Source organism: Nuphar pumila, chromosome 12 (assembly GCF_984573655.1).
Source record: "Nuphar pumila chromosome 12, dmNupPumi1.hap1.1, whole genome shotgun sequence".
Lineage (NCBI taxonomy): Eukaryota > Viridiplantae > Streptophyta > Magnoliopsida > Nymphaeales > Nymphaeaceae > Nuphar > Nuphar pumila.
The window spans coordinates 41,447,458-41,468,797 of record NC_143260.1 but is presented as its reverse complement, the minus strand read 5'-3'; the positions used below and the strand labels follow the sequence as shown (position 1 = coordinate 41,468,797).

Sequence of the window (21,340 nt, the reverse complement as noted above, 5' to 3'; positions counted from 1 at the left end):
TTTGCGGAAGACACTACAAATCGCTATAGCGATTTGCGGAAGACACTACAAATCGCGGATTTGGAATATGACCTCCGGTTAGGGAGATATGAATCTGACAAGTTGGTCCTAATTTGCGGAAGACACTACAAATCGCTATAGCGATTTGCGGAAAGAGGATTCAAATTTTTCCCACAACCAAAAGGAGTGGGCCCGGTTCTGGCCCACATTTATGTAATATAAATCATGAAATGAGTAGTGTCATAATCATGAGCAGAACTTTGTTTTTGTTTATCAAATTGGGTTTTTGAATCACTAGCCAAACATAAACAATGGGTGAAGAAAAAATAATTGCGAGACCAAGATGACTTAACTTTTGTTTCTTTTGGATCGTACGCACCGTAAAAGAAATGAGTGTGAACCCTAAACCCTATCCAAGAGACGGATCATATCATCATCGATTGGTGAGAACGTCATCACCACCCATCATTGGGATCAGAGACCATGATGATGATGTCATTATGTTGGGCCCCACCTATCGCCACAATCAGCGGTGGAGAGATACGTTATCACCGACAGATGGTGATAAGTAGAGGTGTCAATAGGTCAGATTTGACTGGTACCAAACCCTACAGGGTGAAGGTTCAAGGAGGTCCAATTAGAATCTGGACCAGCTTATATTACCCATTAATTACGAACCTTGAGAGGGAAAATTACATGATACTGTATTTAATTAGTTGAACTTTTAAATTAAAAAAAAGAAGATGAAATGGATCAATCTAAAATATCTGTCGATTTATATTCCAAGAAAATGCAAAAACAGAAAGAGCTGCAATCAGTCACGATAGCTTGTTTAAAGAAATAAAAGCAAAAAGAGAGAAAAACACGATATCATATTTAATTGGTTGAAATTTTAAATAAGAAAAAAAGATGAAACCGATCAATCTAAAACACCGCTCGATTTATCATTCCAAGAAAAACCGATATTTAAATCTCTGATTAGCAATTAATTACGATTCCTAATCATGGTAATCAATTGAAGCATTAAAAATCAAAATAAATCAGAATTATTTATCGTCACACTCACAACTTATGTCACATGGACTCTTCAACTAGGTGCCGCACCCGCACATGATGCTGTTAACGTAACCCAAGGTCATTTATGTTCAACTTTTGGACTATATATATATATATATATATATATATATATATATATATATATATATATATATATATAATTTTTTATATTTTGCCGCACCCCCGCATCCAAGTTTTTTGAAAGTGCCACACCCCGCACCCGCACCCATGTGACATAGCTCACAACAAACACATGGTTGCTGGTTTTTGAAATTGAGTCACTCTGATTTTGATCGAAGTTTTAGGAGAAACTTCAAAACATTCCTCACAAAAGCACATCCTTTGCAGTAGATCATTTGCTTTGTTGCAGAATTCTAGGCTTTTGGTTAAATGAATCTCTGTCAGTACAACAATACAAATTACAACATGAGAAATAGCTAAATGGTGAGCCAACTCCATGCAGGCCAACAACCAAAATCACATGGTATTGGAAGGCTACTTCAACATTTCTACATATTTCGGAGCAAAGTGGCATCCTGCTTCCATGTGACATCACTAAAACCAAACAATTTCACAAAACCGGAAATCAGCTGCTCGTGAATAACTTCATCAGCAGGAAGGTCCATCTTGGATTCTCTTCTCAAGTATGTCAACCCTTTATCATCTATCCCACATGGCACAATATGTTCGAAAAATTTCATATCTGGATCAATGTTGAAGGCCAACCCATGAGAACTGATGCCAGAGGCAATTCTCACACCAATAGCACCAATCTTTCTGTCATCAACCCATACCCCTGTTTCTCCACTTCCACCAGCACGAGCACACACACCATAGTGTGATGCAAGCTCAATCATTGTCAACTCAAGGTTTTCCACATAATTCCTTGCTCCTAATCCAATCTCTCTCAGTGAAATAATAGGATAGAGGAATGCCTGGCGTGGACCATGAAAGGTCATATCTCCTCCCCTTTGTGTGTAATGCAACTCTGCTCCCATTGATTGAAGTTCATCGGTTCATCCTCACAGACAAGCAAGTTGTGGATTGTCCTCCTTGCTGAAGTGACAACACTGTCTGGAATCCTGATTTTCTTAGAAATACCAATCTCCTGAACATTAAGTGCATCTAAGTAGTTCACCAACCCCACCTTCCACACCTCAGGGCTCCTCAGGGCCTTCATCTCTATGAATCTTCTAGTTCAATTGTTCAACATTTTCATACGCAAACTGATTGACACTAGCTCCAGCATCCGATAGAGGGCTTCAACAACATGCATGGTTACACAGAGGCAACATGGAAACAAAAAGGGTTTCTCAGTTATTCATTTCTGCACCAACAAGAATGCATGGTTTTAGCTACACATATTGTCAGGTGTAGGTGACCCACAAGGAGAATGAGATATCTGTACTATATTACTCAATTATGCATCCATGAGCACATAGACGTCTCTCGAACTTACAAACATTCTCTAAAGCTAAAAATTAGTACATTCACATAAGCATGTAATATATCAACTTGGCAAAAATTTGAGGGCATGGGGACCAAAATGAAGGAGACCTCAGTTGACAGGATCATAAGCTTTTGATAAATCTATTTTGAGACAGATCAGGAACCTTGTAAGCAATTATGGAGTGGACGACCTCATGGGCCATGAGAATGATTTCCTAAAGTTGCAACTTGCAAAAGGAAATGGGATGAAAGTCTGCAAATGATTGAGACTTTGCAAGCTTCGGAATCAATACTATATCAGTAGCATTAATTTTGCGGACTAACTTGTCTTTAGCAAAGAAATTTTTAATTGCCTTAGAGACATCATAGCTTACAATGTTACAGGTCGATCATGCCCCTGATGCCTTATGGTAAAAATAAAAAATAAAAAAAATAAAAAAAAAACTACAAAGGAAGGGATGCGATAAAACATAATCCTTACAGGGAATCAAAAATAAAAAGGGGAAGATGATGGTCATTTACCTTAGCTGTTGGTGGGGTTGATCTCCTTCAGGCGACTATAGGGATGCACCTCAGGGAGAGATCGATCTTCACTTGCCGAGGAGGGCTCGAGAGAGAGAAGCATAAATGGAGGAGAAGGGATCAGAGAGATAGTAGAGAAGGAAGAAGAGGGTGATGAAGAAAGAAATCAAAAGAAGAGAGGAAGAAGGAGAAATCGATCAGATGCAAGATGGAGGGGTGGAAGCGGATTTCAGAGGAAGCGTGAACCATGGGGAGGTGAGAACGGGAAAGAAAGTCGTATCCAATGGACTATCGACACAAATAAGGATGGCAATCAAGAACGGCAATCCAAGTGATCATGCATACATTTTTACATTTTATTCATACTATTTTATGCATGATCCATAGAAAAATCACATTAAAAACCCATTTTTATAGTTAGTTTTGAGAAACCGCATTGAAACATAAAATATCAGAAAATCGCCAATTCCAAAGCTTGCCCTGCATTTTTTTAGTGTTTTGTTTAGTTTAGGATTTTTCTAATTTGTAGTTTAATTAGATTAGGAATTAATTAATTAATTTTAGTTAGTTTAGAAGTTTTACTTGTTGAAAAACATATTTTTTAGAGGCGACCTCTTTTAGAATTTTTGAAAACTATCCGGACTTCCATAGAAATCATTTAAACCTAATTTTTAAATATAAATAGTCATTTTTTCAGTATGCATAGATGTTTTTTTCAACCCTGTAGCCTGCACCCTCCCCCCCCCCTCTCTCCTCTCTGCCTCCCTTTCTTTCCCTTTTTCGACCGATCAGTTGCCTACCTCTTTCTTCTACTTCTAGCTTCTTATGCTTTTCAATCTTTCTTCTAATCTCCATCGTCGCCTGTTCCTCCCATCCCCTCTGTCGGAGAGAGAGCGGAGTTCGTTTGATTGCAGCAGAAAAGACCATCTTCTTCTTCTCAATCCTCCCGTCGGAAGCAGATCGTACGGTTTGCTTCTTCTTCATCTTTTTCACCGTAGTTTTAGTTTTTGCATCTCATAATTCATGTCATTGCATCATCTGTATATTTAGTTAGATTAACTCTAGATTTAACATCTGAAAATAAAAAATAAAAAAGAGAAAGAAAAACATATATATTTCGCTTAATCTAGTTAGCCGTTTTCTTGATTTGTGCATAAAATACTCCTAGTTTAGGTAAATCGATAGTTTTAACATAGCATTTTCTGATATTGTCTTGTGTTTTAATTTAGTTTACATTAGATTTAGATTAGGTTTTCTCCAAATTGATTATTTTTCCTATTCGGTGTTTATTAGATTGATGAATTAGGTGTTTTTTTATATTAGCCGATTAGGGTTTTTATCTTTTTAATATAGTGTAAAGTATTTTGTCAAGCATGTTTTGTTGTAGCATAAAGTAGTGTTAGTTTACATTCATTAGATTAAATTAGGTTAACCCAATTAAATTTAGTTAGATGTTAGAGTAGAGTCCTCATTTCATCCATTATCGGGTTCCTTTTTTTAGCACAACACGTTATTCCCATCATTGCTGCAGTTTTTTTTTTTTATATTTTCTTTAGCTTCATATAAAGGGCCATCCATTATCGGATTTTTTAGCATGTTTTGACTTGATTTCTTTTCCTTGTTGTTTCTTTATTTTTTTGAACTAATATTCATCCAAATAAGATGACCCACTAGGATGGCGCGTCCTCTCCTAAGGAGTCTCTTACTTGACTCAAGATAGATGTTTTCCCTTTTAATAAAAATCTAATTTACTCTATTCTTAATTAGACATCCAATTTCAATTTAATTTGGGAAAAGTTCCGATTTCTTTTGACCTGGATTTAATAGACTTTATTATACATATTTTTTTCTTTTCCATGTAGGATATCCAGGTTGGGCACACATAGGGGGCGTCCAACCCATAGGACTCCAAACACATTGTAGCATTAGTTTGTTTTGAAATTCTAATTTCATAAATTTGCCCATTTAGATTTTTCCATGGATTTTCTTCTTGGATTTTAAATCCAATTAAGATCCAATCCAATTTATGCAAGCCATACCACATCCATATCCATACTCAATTAATAAAACCCATATCCAAATAAAAATCCAAATTCACCTTAAATTTTTTTCAAATTAACTTAAATTCTACATGTGATTTAAATCCAATTTAACACCAAATTTAAATTCAATGTTAAACTCTATTTAGACTATGACTCGATTCAATATATAGTTTTAAATTAAAGTTGGCATTAGATAAATTTTCAATTCTACCAAATTAAAGTATAAAATTTACATTTTAATGATTTATTCATTACTAAAAATCGCAGGTATTACATAGGATTTATGTAATAAACTGGAAAAAAAATTTAATTAAGTTTGGATTCGGGTCGGATCCAAACCCGGACCCGACCCAGACCCAAAAGGGAGGCACCGCCTCCCGTGTCTTTTGAAGATAGCAAGGCAGGGGTTTCAAAGAGAACCCCCGCCCCCCTTCTTCCTCTCTCGGTCTGTCTCCCTCCACCGACTCCCTCTCTGCGTTGCTGAGCATCGCCGCCGACGCCCCCCCTTCCGACAAGCATCTTCCCGCAGCCTCTCCAGAGGAGCCCCCGACGTAGGAGCTCCCTCTTCTCTTAGGATACCCCCCCCCCCTTCGTTGCCGCCGCCGCCGGCGACCACCAGGTACACCCCTCTTTTCCCTCTCAGTCTCTTCTCTCTCTCCCTCACCTCTCTCTGTGGCCACGGGAGGGGTCAAATCCCCTTCCTGTGCCCCCTTTTAGAAGAGGAGGGGCACGACACCCCTCTCTGCTCTCCGATACGGTTGGGGAGGGGGGGGGTGAGCCCCCTCCTCCCTGCCTCCTGTTACGGCAGAGGAGGGGCTCAACCCCCTCCTCTCTGTCCCCTCTGTCACGGCAAGGGAGGGGCCGAGCCCCTCCTCCCTGCCTCTTGTTACGGTAGAGGAGGGGCTCAACCCCCTCCTCTCTGACTCCTCTGTCACGACAGGGGAGGAGCCGAGCCCTGAAATTCCACTAGAGGGGGGGTGAATAGTGAAATATGATGCAGATCGATAAAATAAAAAATAAGGCAATAAGGCACAACACAATAAACACAAGATTTATACTGGTTCGGCCGAGTTACTGACCTACATCCAGTCCCCAAGTAAAACACTTGAGCCTTCCACTATAACATCCGAGTTACCGGATAAATAGTACAACACCCTCTTCCTCAGAGGTCTACTTCTCTCAACAGAGAAGGGAAACACCCTCTTCCTCAGAGGTCTACTTCTCTCAACAGAGAAGGGAAACACCCTCTTCCTCAGAGGTCTACTTCTCTCAACAGAGAAGGGAAACACCCTCTTTCTCAGAGGTCTACTTCTCTCAACAGAGAAGGGAAACACCCTCTTTCACAGAGGTCTACTTCTCTCAACAGAGAAGGGATACAACAGAAATCAGAAAGTTACAACACTTTCCTATAGAACCTTCAGAATGATATGTAGAGTATGAATGCACGTATGAAGATTCTCAGAATGATCTTTTTCTTTTCTTACACACTCTTGTATTTTTCTGAGAGTTTTTCTTGACTTTTTCTCTTCCTTTTTCTCTTTCTTTTTCTAAGCTCTTTTCTCAGAGTGTCGAGCAAGAATATTTCTCGTTGAAAGCTAGCTTGTCTTTTCACACTGTTGTGTTTGTATATATATAGTCTTTAGAAAACTAGTCGTTGTCTTTTTGAAATGATTGTCTTTTTGGGATATGAGAAGTCAGGTCATTTCAAAAACAACTTAGTGTGAAAAAGATAAGTGTACTATATTGCTTTTTCAAAAAGCCTTCTTTCCATACGAAACATTTTTGGAGTACACTATTCGTTGGTGTATTTTAAATGAGTTATTCTTTGTATTAGGTCTATTCTCATAATAAATGTTCTGTAGTATTTTTGAACGTTGAAGTGTAGTTTATCATGTAGTTTTGTCTTTACTCAATTTAATGGTTTGTAGTACATTGAACATTGGAATATATTCTATCATGTAATTTTGTCTTTACTCAATTTAATGAATATTAGTATATTAATATTTTTCTTACAAGTCGTCACTTATAATAAATGTATGTAAGTGTGATAAATGTTTGTTGAGTACTTTATTTATAAATGGTCATTTCTTAAAAGCTTTTTGGAATAGCATTTAATGTTTACAGAAGGAATGCTGACTTTAAGTAAGTCGACATTTTTGAGTGTGGGTTTTATTTATAAATAAATATTCATTTCTTTTTGAGGTGGCATTTAATGCTTACAGAAAGAATGATGACTTTAAGTAAGTCGACATTCTTGAGTGTGGGTTTTATTTATAAATAAATAAAGTCTTTTTCAAACACAATTGTCTTGTATATAAAATAATATTTGTTTTCTCAAATTGTCAATTCAAGATGAATGGTTGTGAAGTACACTAAATGCTTGAGTAATACTTATATTACAAATAGTCATTTCTCAAATAAATGTTTGTGTATTATCTTTTCATAATTTGTCTTTTCTTATATAAATGTTTATGTATTATGAACCAAAATTTCTTACGTAAATATTTGTGTATTATGAACTAATGTATTTTGTCTTTTCTTACATAAATGCTTATGTATTATGAACCAATACATCTTTTCACATTTTGTCTTTTCTTACATAAATGCTTATGTATTATGAACCAAAATTTCTTACGTAAATATTTGTGTATTATGAACTAATGCATTTTATCTTTTCTTACATAAATGCTTATGTATTATGAACCAATACATCTTTTCACATTTTGTCTTTTTCTTTCATATTTGAAATCATTAGCTTTTATATCTTGTCAAAATGTCTTTTTCATAAATGCTTGTAAGAAAGTACAATTAATGCTTTTGAAATCATGAGCTATTATATCTTGTCAAAATGACTTTTTCATAAATGCTTGTAAGAAAATACAATTAATGCTTTTGAAATCATGAGCTATTATATCTTGTCAAAATATCTTTTTCATAAATGCTTGTAGGAAGTACAATGATTTGTTTCAAAAAGGTGTTTTTGAAATGCTAAAATATACATAACGTATCCTTTTATGAAAGCTTAACTTTTTGTAAATAAATGGCTTGTATGATTTCAAAGCATATAGTCTAATATGAAATATGCATGCTTCTGAAGGTTCTGTTACATATGACTCTAAAGAAGAAAAAAATCTTCATCTTGAGGTAGCCGATCTTCTTGGATAATCTTTATGAATGTATGGCCCATCAAGCTTTTTCTTCAAAGTAGTATGATTGCATCAAATAGTTGCACTTGATCAAGTTGTCTTCACTCTTCTTAAGTGAAATAACCTTGCATCAAATACTCGTTAAATACATAGCACATCATATCCAGTCATAATATAACATATTCAGTTTCACATATGAAAGCATATCATATTTATCATATCTCATGAAAGCATATCATGTATTTATCATATATCATATATATATGCATCATGAAAGCATATCATATTTATCATGTATCATCAAAACATAGTTTCTCAACAAGCCCCTCCTCCCTGCCTCCTATTACGACAGAGGAGGTGCTCGGCCCCCTCCTCTCTGTCCCCTTTTTCACGGTAGGGGAGGGGCCGAGCCCCTCCTCCCTGCCTCCTGTTATGGCAAAGGAGGGGCTCGGCCCCCTCCTCTCTCTTCCCTCTGTTATGGCAGGTGAGGGGCTGAGCTCCCCTCCCTGCTCTCTTTTAGGCAAGGGAGGGGCTGCGCCCCCTCCTTGCTCTCGGTTACGGCAGGGGAGGGGCTGAGCCCCCTCCCTGCTTTGTGTTACGACAGAGGAGGGGGCCAAGCCCTCCCTGTGCCTCTCTTCTCGTTAGGCAGGGGCATCGCCCCTGCCTTCGCTGTTTTTTGCCAGGCCGGAGCAAGCCCCCTGGCATCGGGCGGGCCTCCGTTCGTTGTTGAAAGGAAAGGTGCGACCTCCTGCTTCCCCCTTAGTGGCTTGCAGGGACAGGCCTCGCTTCTTTGCTCTTCTGGCAAGCAGGGTGACGCCTCGGCATTCCTCGTGCCTTCATAAGGCAGGGGCGCAACCCTGCCTCCCCGTTGTTTGCTGACAGCATGTCAGCAGGGGCTTGTGGCCTTGTCTCTGCTCTTTGCGCTTATAGCAGGTGCGCATGTGCACGATGCCTCTGCCTCTGCTTCCTTTACGTCAGGACAACGACAATGCCCCTGACCTTCTATTTTGGTGTTAGCTTGCTAAGATCGTCACTTTTGCAGCTCATGCGACGGATCCTGCTTGCGCTCCGCGACCCGAGCCGTACATCGCTTACACTCGCAGACGCCAGCAAGCTTGCAACTCTCAAAGGTAGGGGAAGATTGCATAGAAGACTTGAACAATTGAATTAAGTTCAATTAACTAAAAAGGACAACTAAATAAATATATATCATATATATTTATATGAGTACGCATTTAACTCAAGGACGCGGTTTCGCAATCCTTGTCCTTTACTTTGCCGTCGTGCATCACACAAAGGTTTTGCGTTGCACTCCTGCTTATAGTTTCTTTACTTTGCCGTTGTGCATCACGCAAAGGTTTGGCGTTGCACTCATGTTTACAGTCTTTACTTGCCGTTGCGCGTTATGCCGAGGGTTGCGTTGCACTTTTGCTTACCGCCTTTACTTTGTCGTCGTGCTTTGCGCCTAGGCTCTTGCTTTTACATATGTGTTGGTATTGCCTTGCTATTGTCGATGACGTGCATGTTCTTGCTCTTTGTGTATGCCTTAAATGCATCCTCGTGGAGGATGCGAGGGGCATTTACCACTCTCCCTCTTGCGACAAGAGTCAGTCGGGAGCGAGCAACACATCCTCGACTAAGGAGAGGGATACCTTGCAAGGATCCTGGCTCTTCGTGTGCGCAGTCCTGCAGAGTCGACTTGAGATTTTAGGGAGCTGCGCAAAAGCATCAAAGACTACTCCAAATCGAAGCATTTGGAAAGATGTGACTGGTTGGTTTTGCTCGCCTTCTTGGCTTATCTCAGGTTATCCCGAATTGGGGGTTCTAGCGAACTTTTTAGCAGGTGTTCTGTTGAGAAACTTGTATCCCGTCTATCGAGGCCGGTATCGAGTCATGCGAGACATATAGATACCTCGATAGCGGATATGATTCGAGATAATCACATGCATAATGTTGGCACAAGATACTGTTGTTTCAAAAGATAAAGTAAAGTTGATAAACTTTACATCTTTGTGAAACACTCCTGTTGAGGCTTCTATTGAGGACCTATACCCCCTTCATCCTAGAGTACTTGTAGTCGTGCACGACACGTCTAGTACTGCGATGATCGGATGAGACGGTCATGCGACCTCGAACAACGCTAAATACAAAATGTTATAATCACATAAATGGCCTCACATTCGCCTTCACAGGCAAGATGCTCGAGTGGTTTAAAGACCACAACATAGAATGGGTCATTAGTTAAGCAACCCCTAACGTACCTATTCGCATCTATGTGTTTGTCAAGGGAGAGGACAAAGCGGTGCAAACTCCAATGGACAGGTTGTTAACGACCACCCTACGGGCAACGATCCGACCTCCTCAGTCATTGGAGTTAGGGGAAAGGGGCTACATTAGTTACTTCAACACTTCTGCAGAAGTTGGATGCGTCCGTGGCACAACCTCCTTTGGGGAATCCTCTCTCGGCTAAAGTTGTCTGTTTGGAGCGAACTCAACTAGCTATTCGGGTTATTGAAAATACATAGAATAACAGACGCCCGAACTAGTCTCAGTTGGTTCTACATTTTGCCTGCGCGTACCCGCAGGTTCGTAATTATCGAAACATAAGGTTTGTTCACACTAGTCATTGAGTCGTGAGATTCGCTTGCACTACTAATTCGCTTGCTTGCTCGATAGTTCAGTATGCTACTCGTTGAGCTATGCACGCCTGTCAAGGCGTTACTCTAGTTGGTTAAACTGTTTACGCAGTTCTTTGCGGAGTAATACGAAGCTTTTCATACTAGTTAAATGCTTATAATAATAGCATTATGCCAGTTGCTACATATTAGCATGTGACTTGCTTTATCCCTTGGTCGAATTGTTTGGTGCTTATTGTAGCGTAGCACTTGTTGGCTTGCATCTCTTATGATTGACGTGATTGCATACAACTCGTAATCTACGAACTGGTGGCAACTAGGATTGATGTGGCCGCTTGTCTTATAAGCTGCTTACATATTGTGATATAACTGTTGCCGTATGATTGCTTATGAATGACTTGTGATGTAATGGTTTATGCCTTACGATTAATTTAATTACTTGTTGATGGACTGAGCCATTTTATGGTAATTATATGTTTTACGAGCATTGATCATGCATATATTTTAGGGATATTTCATATAAAAATATGCATGATTTCATGAGAAAATGATTTAAAAAACCCAATTTTATGTTAGTTTTGAGTAAATGTGCTAAAATGATTTAAAAATAGAAAATGCATGAAAAATAATTTTATTTTACATTTTAATGCCTAATTTAGTTTTTGTCATAGTTGTAGTTGTTTAGTTTTTGAAAATCTTAAAAAAAATTAGATTTAAAATAGACTTAGTTTTATAATTTCTAGAACATAGACATTTTGAGTTGTTTTGCAAATACTTTTTGAAGAAAGGTTTTGAAATGGAATTCTTTGAAATAAGATGGACTTATGGAAAAACTTTCAAAATTATAAATACCATACGTAGGGGGAAGAGAGGCTTGTCTTCTCTCTTATTCCTTTGCCCTCTTTTCTAACCCTTCCCCTTCACCTTGTTTCTTTCCTCCTTCTTCTCCTTCTCCCTTGATCTCTCTTCTTCCTCAATCCGGTGGAGGCATCCAGCTACGGTAATGGCATATAGGAGGATTCCACCTCTCTTCTAATCCCTCCAGTGAGTTCGTCTTCTTATCTTCTTCTTCTTCTTTTTCTGTTTTGATAATTTGATTTGTTGAAGTTAGTAGATAGTATGTGTGATTCCAGCCTTATGTTCCATTTTCAATTCATTGTAGGTAGTATTAGCATTAGCATCTGAACTTTCAAAATTTTTTAGTTGTTTGTTTGTTTTCAAATTTTTTTTTCTACAGCATCACAGGTGATTACAGTGAAATATCAAAAATCCGGCTTACTTTAATATGAGATCTGATATTCTTTTGCCTTTATCAGTATGACTTAGGCATCTGAATCGGAAGTAATTAGATTCAAATCATCATATCTGTGTTTGTGCATTCATCAAATTTCAACAAATTTGTTTTTTTTATTGATCGAACATCTGGATTGAGCATTGTGTTTTTCGGCAATCACTATTTTCAAAGATCTCGGTGAATAGTTTTTTTCCTATTATTCCGATCGATCAATTTCAGGTGATCAATTATTTGATGCTGAATGATCAGAAATTCCTCTAAACATGCTGGATCTGTGATAGACCTGACAGAATTCAATTGCATTTTCCGATCGGATTTCCCTGCATCTACCGGAGTTCATTTACATTCACCCAAATCCGTTGCATTCATCGGATTTCCATTTGATCGAATAGAATCCTCTTCTGTTGCCGTGAATATCAAACAGAATCACTCCAACAATGGCTAGAATCTAGATCTTCCTCTATTAGCTGCCAGGATAATTTTTTTCGGAGTACTTCTACATCGGCTGGAAGTTTTCCTTCCACCGGAGTTCAGTCATTGCTCTGTGATCTGCCAGATAGCTTAGTTTGCCGGCACTGCAGCAATCTCCGATCATTTTCCAGTTCTCCGGCAATTTCTCTTACTGAGCCATTGTGAGAGCCGATCATATTTGTGTGAATCAAATGTGAAAAGTTATTTCCACAATGTGTTGAAACAAAATTGGGTTTTCACAGTCGGTTGAATTTAAAAACTGATTTTCACGGATGTGTTGATTTTAAAACTGGATTTTCACTGAAAATTATCTTGTTTTTACTGTTGGTTCTCACTGGAACTTTTATTGTTAGCTAATTGATAAAATTAGTTAGTTATTAGTTAATTGAGTAGTTAGTTGTTAGTTTATTAAATCACTAGTGATTAGTATAAAATTTTTGTTTGAAGTAGCTAAGTAATGTGTAATTGTTAGATTAGTTACTTTTGTTAAGTAAGTATTAAGTATTAGTAAAATGTTAGTAATTGTTTTGGAATTAGTTAGTTGTTATTAGATTTACTTAGAATTAGTTTTCAATTGTAATTAGTCATCTAGATTTCATTAATGATTTCTTTCGTATTCTTAGCATCTAGTTAGTATATTTTGTTTAGTATAGTTTTATTCTTTTATTTTGTACTGCTCGTGTTCATTTGAATTATGCAGGATAGCACAGGACTGGAGCGGAAGTGATTATGTGACACGAAGTACGAAGAATAAAGCCTCTTTTTACTTTTTAGTTTAGAATTAGGAATTTAAATTGGGTTTGTAAATATTGCACTTTACGCCCTCTGCGAAGGGTATTCATTTGTTGTAATAGTTAGTTGTTATTACTTTTCTTGAACATTTTACATTTCAATAATTCGGCAATAAAGATTAGTTTAGATTTGTGTACTTGAATACGAAATATTCCCGTTCCCTGAGTTCGACCCGGTCTCATCCACTAGTGAGAACCGGTTTTTATTATTTGATGTCTGGTTTTCACATGTTTTACATTTAAAAATCTTTTCAAAATTACAACGATTTAAAAGAAGACATCAAATTTTTGGCGTCGTTGCCGGGGAACGGCGTAATATTAGTATTCACTTTATTGCCTAGTGTTTGTGTTGCATTTAGGTTTAGAACCACGTATGTGCATATCTTAGAGAAGAGCTTACTTTTCTGCACAGCCCACCTACTAGGACCCCCTTAGAGGTGACTGTGTACGATTGGTACCGCACACATAGATTTTATATTTCTTTGCATCATCTCTGTTATGTTTACTTGCGTGGTGATTGTTTAGTTTTTGTCGTTTTTAGTTTACTCGCTTTGTAGTTTGCGTGGTTTGGCCGCTTAGTGCGTTAGTTAGGTAGAAAACCCAAAGTTAGGACGTGAGCTACATCGGTCTATTACGAGGTATATGCAAGGGTGACGCTCACTTGACCCCGAGCTGGTAGAGCCGATTGAGGACCCCGAGTCCCTTATTAGGAGAGCCCAGAGATCTGCAACCATGGCTGAGAATCAGCAGATTACTCGTCCTCTGAGGGAGTATTTCATGCCCAACACTTACACTCCCGCCTCCTGCATCACAAGACCTGATGTAGGAGCAAACCATTTTGAGATAAAGGCCAATGTGATCCAAATGTTACCCTTGTTTTATGGCCTTAGCAATGAAGACCCATATCGTCATCTCGATGAATTTTTAGAGATTTGCTCGACAGTGCGAATCAACAACTTTGGAGATGACGCGATGAGGTTGACCCTGTTCCCCTTCTCTCTAAAGGACAAAGCGAAGAGTTGGTTAAAATCATTAGATATTATTCGAATTACCACTTGGGAACATATGCAAAGAGAATTTTTAAAGAAATATTTCCCAATTGGTAAAACGAACCAGTTTCGTAAAGCGATAACCAGTTTTTCCCAAATTGAGGGAGAACAGTTTCATGAGTCATGGGAGAGATTGAAAGATTTTCGCCGCAAGTGTCCCCACCACCAGGTGCCTCGCTGGCAACTGGTGCAATATTTCTATGACGGTCTTACTGAAAAGAACCGTCAAATGGTGGATGCCGCATGTGGGGGCACATTTATGCTCAAAAGTGAGGATGAAGCATGGTCGCTTTTTGAGACATTGAGTGAGAATTCGATGCACCATGCGACAGCCTCACGGTTCGATAGGGCTGCACCTGCACAGGATAGCATTAAGAAGGCAGGTATTTTCGAGTTAGGGATGAACCTTGAGTTGAGCAACAAGGTAGACCAACTGACCCAGAAATTAGATCAGTTTTTGTTGGGTCCCTCCCCTGCCATGCAAGTGTGCGCGTTGTGTGCGAGTCCTGCACACCATGTCTTTGAGTGCCCAGTTGCGCCACAATATCCTGAGTTTGTCCAAGAGCAAGCTCAGATGGCTCAAAACTTCGCTAGGCCCGTACCTAATCCATTTTCCAACACTTATAACCCGGGCTGGCGAAATCATCCCAATTTCTCATGGCGCAACTCACAGATCCACCCCCCCAACCCTTCCCAGAGTCAACCAAGTCAAAGCGGTTATGCACCTGGATTTCAAAGATCCAATTATCCCCCAGTCCAACCTGTTTATACTCAACCTCAGTCTCATGAGCCTTTGCATAATCAATCTTTTGAGCATAAGATTTTGCAAGCTTTGAGCTCACATACCCAGTCTATTGCAAAAACTAGAGACTCAAATGGGGCAGCTTGTCGAAGCACTTAGCAGGCGAAATGAGGGGACATTGCCTAGCCAGCCTATTGTCAACCCTAAGGGAAAGGAGCCCATGCGTAGCTTGCATATGACCGATGCACATAAAGAGCAAGCTCAAGTAGTAACCCTTAGGAGTGGGAAGCAGTACCAAGCGAGGGAGGCTGCAGAAAAAAGAGAGAAGATAAGCGAGAACCAGTCTATCCCTAATGTTTTACCTCAGGAAAGCGAGAAGGTTTTTCCATCTGAGCCTTCACCATCCTACATTCCCAAAGCCCCTTTTCCTGAGGCGTTAGAGAGGCTGAGAGCACTAGGTAAGTCCGGAGTGAACATGCAAGAGATGCTTGAGATATTCAAGCATGTTCAGATAAACCTCCCCTTACTAGATGCTATTCAACAGGTCCTTGCATATGCAAAGTTCCTCAAAGAACTTTGTACGCAGAAAAGGAAGTCGATGTCCCATGTGCAGAAAAAAGATTTATTTAACCGGGCAGGTGAGCGCAGTATTGCAACATCAAACCCCACCTAAGCTCAAGGACCCAGGGACTCCTATCATCTCATGTGTCATAGGAAACATCAATGTTGGGCGTGCATTGCTCGACCTTGGGGCAAGTGTTAACATCTTGCCGGGTTTCTTTTATGACCAATTTGGATTGAAAGAGATGAAACTTACACCTATGACTCTTCAGCTTGCAGATAGATCTATCAAGGTCCCAAGAGGGATACTTGAAGATGTTTTAGTCAAGATGGAAGATTGTTATTTCCCTGTCCACATCGTGATATTAGATATGGAGGGAGTTGATAGCCCACAGCAGACTCCTATTATTCTCGGTCGCCCCTTCCTAGCTACCGCCAACGCGTGCATTAATTGCCGCACTGGTGTGATGGATGTGTCATTTGGAAATAGGAAGATGCGGCTAAACATTTTTTGTGCTGCTATGGGGCCTGCTGTTGACGATCTTCTGAGATTGTTTGTGATAGCCAACTATGAATTCATAGTTTCGGCTTTCTGTTTTAGCATGATTACATGCTTGACTCAGGTGTGAGAATCAGATCGTTAGCGATTTGAGTTAGTGATCATGTTTTGGACCTTCTATGAAAGGGTGAGCTTTTCTGAGAAAGTATGATGCCTTAGTACGTCATAACCAGTGACAGTTAGCCGCGTAAGACTTTGAGAGATGAGAATAGATTAAGGTTGTCCAGGACAAAGCGTTTGTTAGAAGTAGTGAGCGACAAACGATGTCTTGATGGTGATTAGATGCAGAGACCTCATTCTAGGAACGAGGACAAGCTTGTTGCATGGTGGTTCACAGCCTACGATCAATTGAATCGTATGCTGTGTTTGTCACTTGCGCTGCTTGCTTTGCACTGCTTACTTGCTTTGTACTGCTTACTGTTTGCCCTACTTACGCATTTGCACTGCTTACGCGCTTGCACTGCTGACTCGCTTGCACTACTTATTCGCTTGTACTACTTACGCATTTGCACTATTCACCTGCTTGCATTGCTTACCTGTTTAACTGCATATATGCTTTAAACTGCGTAGCCTACTGAATTAAATGTACTTAATTCAATTTCTTGTAGTATCTCTTGTGCACCTACTAGTTTTTCGCGAAACTAACCCATTCTATGGGTGCATGTGATGATTAGGTACTCTACGGGCGATGGCGCGATTGCAAGATAGCTTCAAGACTTCTTCTTCCTACTCTTAGCTCGCGTCCTGGACTCTATGGGTTTGTATCTGATTTTTTTCTTCGAATATCCGAATCTCGTGAGTTTTGGTTCTTTTAGCTAACGTGCCCAAAGTTGTCAGCTTGCCTTATGATTTATCAAAAGAAAAATCTTCCAGTGATTTTATAAACAAACTCTGAAGGAAAGAGATATTTCTAGTCTCTTGCCTGTTTTTCTGAAAATGTTTGCAAGTTTGAAATTTGGGGTGTTACAACTTGGTATCAGAGCTAAGGGAAGTAAGAATTCTTGACCATTGAGCATCCGCATCGCGCTATAAGTATACAATTTTTCTTATTTTATAGATGTTTTTAGCATTGTTAAGCTAAATGGCTTAACACGTTGTGCTTATATACCAGCATTGCTGGGTTTTTTGTAAACTACTCATGTCACGCATGAATAGTATGGATGTTTTTTGCTTCTTTTTCGAGTTTCCTCAGATTTTGATCTTTGGTATCCCTTGTTTACATCAAGGATAGTAAAGAACTCGAACAAAGATTCGGCTGACGAATGGTCAAATAATAGGAAAAATTACCCTGACTTGTATTTTTACTAATGTAGGTCAAGGTAATTTCGCGGATGAAATTCTTTTAAGGAGGGTAGAATGTAATAAACTAGAAAAAAAATTAATTAAGTTTGGATTCGAGTCGGATCCGGACTCGGACCCGAAAGGGAGGCACCGCCTCTAGTGTCTTTTGAAGACAGCGAGGCAGGGGTATCAAAGAGAACCCCCGCCCCCCTTCTTCCTCTCTCGGTTTGTCTCCCTCCACCGACTCCCTCTCTGCGTTGCTGAGCATCGCCGCCGACGTCCCCCCTTTCGACAAGCACCTTCCGGCAGCCTCCCCATAAGAGCCCCCTACGTAGGAGCTCCCTCTTCTCGCAGGATACCCCCCCTCCCCTTCATTGCTGCCGCCATTGGCAACCACCAAGTACGCCCCTCTTTTCCCTTTGAGTCTCTTCTCTCTCTCCCTCACCTCTCTCTGTGGCTATGGGAGGGGTCAAATCCCTTCCTTGTGACCCCTTTTAGCAGGGGAGGGTCACGACACCCCTCCCTGCTCTTTGATACGGTTGGGGAGGGGGGGGTTGAGCCCCCTCCAACCTGCTTCCTGATACGGCAGAGGAGGGGCTCAGCCCCCTCCTCTCTGTCACGACAGGAAAGGGGCCGAGCCCCTCCTCCCTGCCTCTTGTTACGAGAGAGGAGGGGCTCAGCCCCCTCCTCTGTCCCCTCTGTCACGGCAGGGGAGGGACCGAGCCCCTCCTCCCTGTCTCCTATTACGGCAGAGGAGGGGCTCAACCCCCTCCTCTTTGTCCCCTCTGTCACGGCAGGGGAGGGGCCGAGCCCCTCCTCACTGCCTCCTGTTACGGCAGAGGAAGGACTCGACCCCCTCCTCTCTGTTTCCTTTGTTACGGCAGGGGAGGGGCTGAGCCCCCTCCCTGCCCTTTTGATCGGTAGGGGAGGGCTGAGCTCCCCTCCTTGCTCCCTTTTAGGCAAGGGAGGGGCTGCGCCCCCTCCTTGCTCTCGGTTACAACAGGGGAAGGGTTGAGTCCCCTACCTGTCCTTTTGATCGGCAGGGGAGGGGCTGAGCCCCCTCCCTGCTTCGTGTTACAGCATGGGAGGGGGTCGAGCCCTCCGTGTGCCTCTCTTCTCGTTAGGCAGGGGCATCGCCCCTACCTTCGCTGTTTTTTGGCAGACCGAAGCAAGCCCCCTGGCCTCGCTTTTCCCTGGCATCGGGCGAGCCTCCGTTTGTTGTTGAAAGGAAAGGTGCGACCTCCTGCTTCCCCCTTAGTGGCTTGCAGGGAAAGGCCTCGCTTCTTTGCTCTTCTGACAAGCAGGGCGACGCCTCGGCATTCCTCGTGCCTTCATAAGGCAGGGGCGCAACCCTGCCTCCCCGTTGTTTGCTGACAGCATGTCAGCAGGGGCTCGTAGCCTTGTCTCTGCTCTTTGCCCTTAAAGCAGGTGCGCATGTGAACGATGCCTCTGCCTCTGCTTCCTTTACGTTAGGACAACGACAGTGCCCCTGACCTTCTATTTTGGTGTTAGCTTGCTAAGATCGTCACTTTTGCAGCTCGTGCGACGGATCCTGCTTACGCTCCGCGACCCGAGCCGTCCATCGCTTACACTTGCAGACGCCAGCAAGCTTACAACTCTCAAAGGTAGGGGAAGATTGCATAGAAGACTTGAACAATTGAATTAAGTTCAATTAACTAAAAAGGACAACTAAATAAATATATATCATATATATTTATATGAGTACGCATTTAACTCAAGGACGCGGTTTCCCGATCCTTGTCCTTTACTTTGTCGTCGTGCATCACGCAAAGGTTTTGCGTTGCACTCCTGCTTATAGTTTCTTTACATTGCCGTTGTGCATCGCGCAAAGGTTTGGCGTTGCACTCATGTTTACAGTCTTTACCTGCCATTGTGTGTTGTGCCGAGGGTTGCGTTGCACTTTTGCTTACCGCCTTTACTTTGCCGTTGCGCTTTGCGCCTAGGCTCTTGCTTTTGCATATGTGTTGGTATTGCCTTGCTATTGTCGATGACATGCAGGTTCTTGCTCTTTGCGTATGCCTTAAAGGCATCCTCGTGGAGGATGCGAGGGTATTTACCACTCTCCCTCTTACGACAAGAGTCAGTCGGGAGCGAGCGACACATCCTCGTCTAAGGAGAGGGATACCTCGCAAGGATCCTGGCTCTTTGTGTGTGCAGTTTTACAGAGTCGACTTGAGATTTTAGGGAGCTGTGCAAAAGCATCAAAGACTACTCCAAATCAAAGCATTTGGAAGGATGTGACTGGCTGATTTTGCTCGCCTTCTTGGCTTATCTCGGGTAATCCCGAATTGGGGGTTCGAGTGAACTTCTTAGCGGGTGTTCTGTTGAGAAACCCGTATCCTGTCTATCGAGGCCGGTATCGAGTCATACGAGACATGTAGATACTCCAATAGCAGATGTGATTCGAGATAATCACATGCATAATGTTGGCACAAGGTACTGCTATTTCAAAAGATAAAGTAAAGTTGATAAACTTTATATCTTTGTGAAACACTCCTGCTGAGGCTTCTATTGAGGAGCTATACCCCCTTCATCCTAGAGTACTTGTAGTCGTGCACGACACATCTAGTACTGCGATGATCAGATGAGACGGTTGTGCGACCTCGAACAACGCTAAATGCAAAATGTTGTAATCACATAAATGGCCTCACATTCGCCTTCATAGGCAAGATGCTCGAGTGGTTTAAAGACCACAACATAGAATGGGCCGTTAGTTAAGCAACCCTTAACGTACCTATTCACTTCTATGTGTCTATCAAGGGAGAGGACAGAGCGGTACAAACTCTAATGGACAGGTTGTTAACAACCACCCTACGGGCAACGATTCGGCCTCCCCAATCATTGGAGTTAGGGGAAAGGGGCTACATTAGTTAGCCCAACACTTCTGCAGAAGTTGGATGCGTCTGTGGCACAGCCTCCTTTGGGGAATCCTCTCTCGGCTAAAGCTGTCCCTTTGGAGCGAACTCAACTAGCTATTCGGGTTATTGAAAATACATAGAATAACATACGCCCAAACTAGTCTGAGTTGGTTCTACGTTTTGCCTGCGCGTACCCGCAAGTTCGTAATTATCGAAACATAAGGTCTGTTCACACTGGTCGTTGAGTCGTGAGATTCACTTGCACTACTGCTTCGCTTGCACTACGGATTCGCTTGCACGACTGCTTCACTTGCACTACTAATTCGCTTGTTTGCTCGATAGTTCAGTATGCTACTCATTGAGCTATGCACGCCTGTCAAGGCGTTACTCTAGTTGGTTAAACTGCTTACGCAGTTCTTTGCGGAGTAATAAGGAGCTTCTCATACTAGTTAAATGCTTATAATAATAGCATTATGCCAGTTGCTACATATTAGCATGTGACTTGCTTTATCCCTTGGTCGAACTGTTTGGTGCTTATTGTAGCGTAGCACTTGTTGGCTTGCATCTCTTATGATTGATGTGATTGCATACAACTCGTAATCTACAAACTGGTGGCAACTAGGATTGATGTGGTCGCTTGTCTTATAAGCTGCTTACATATTGTGATATAACTGTTGTCGTATGATTGCTTATGAATGACTTGCGATGTAATGGTTTATGCCTTATGATTAATTTAATTACTTGTTGATGGACTGAGCCATTTTATGGTAATTATATGTTTTAGGAGCATTGTTATGAGTGCTTGTCTTATTCAGTTGTTTTGTTTGGCTGACTGGTAGAGTTAGTTATTCTTCGCCCATAG

At 41.1% G+C, this 21,340-nt stretch overlaps 1 pseudogene; it reads right to left on the bottom strand.

The window, feature by feature from the left end:
* Window positions 1-1,533: 1,533 nt before the first annotated feature.
* Window positions 1,534-2,236, bottom strand: LOC149820832 (octanoyltransferase LIP2, mitochondrial pseudogene; annotated as a pseudogene).
* Window positions 2,237-21,340: the final 19,104 nt, after the last annotated feature.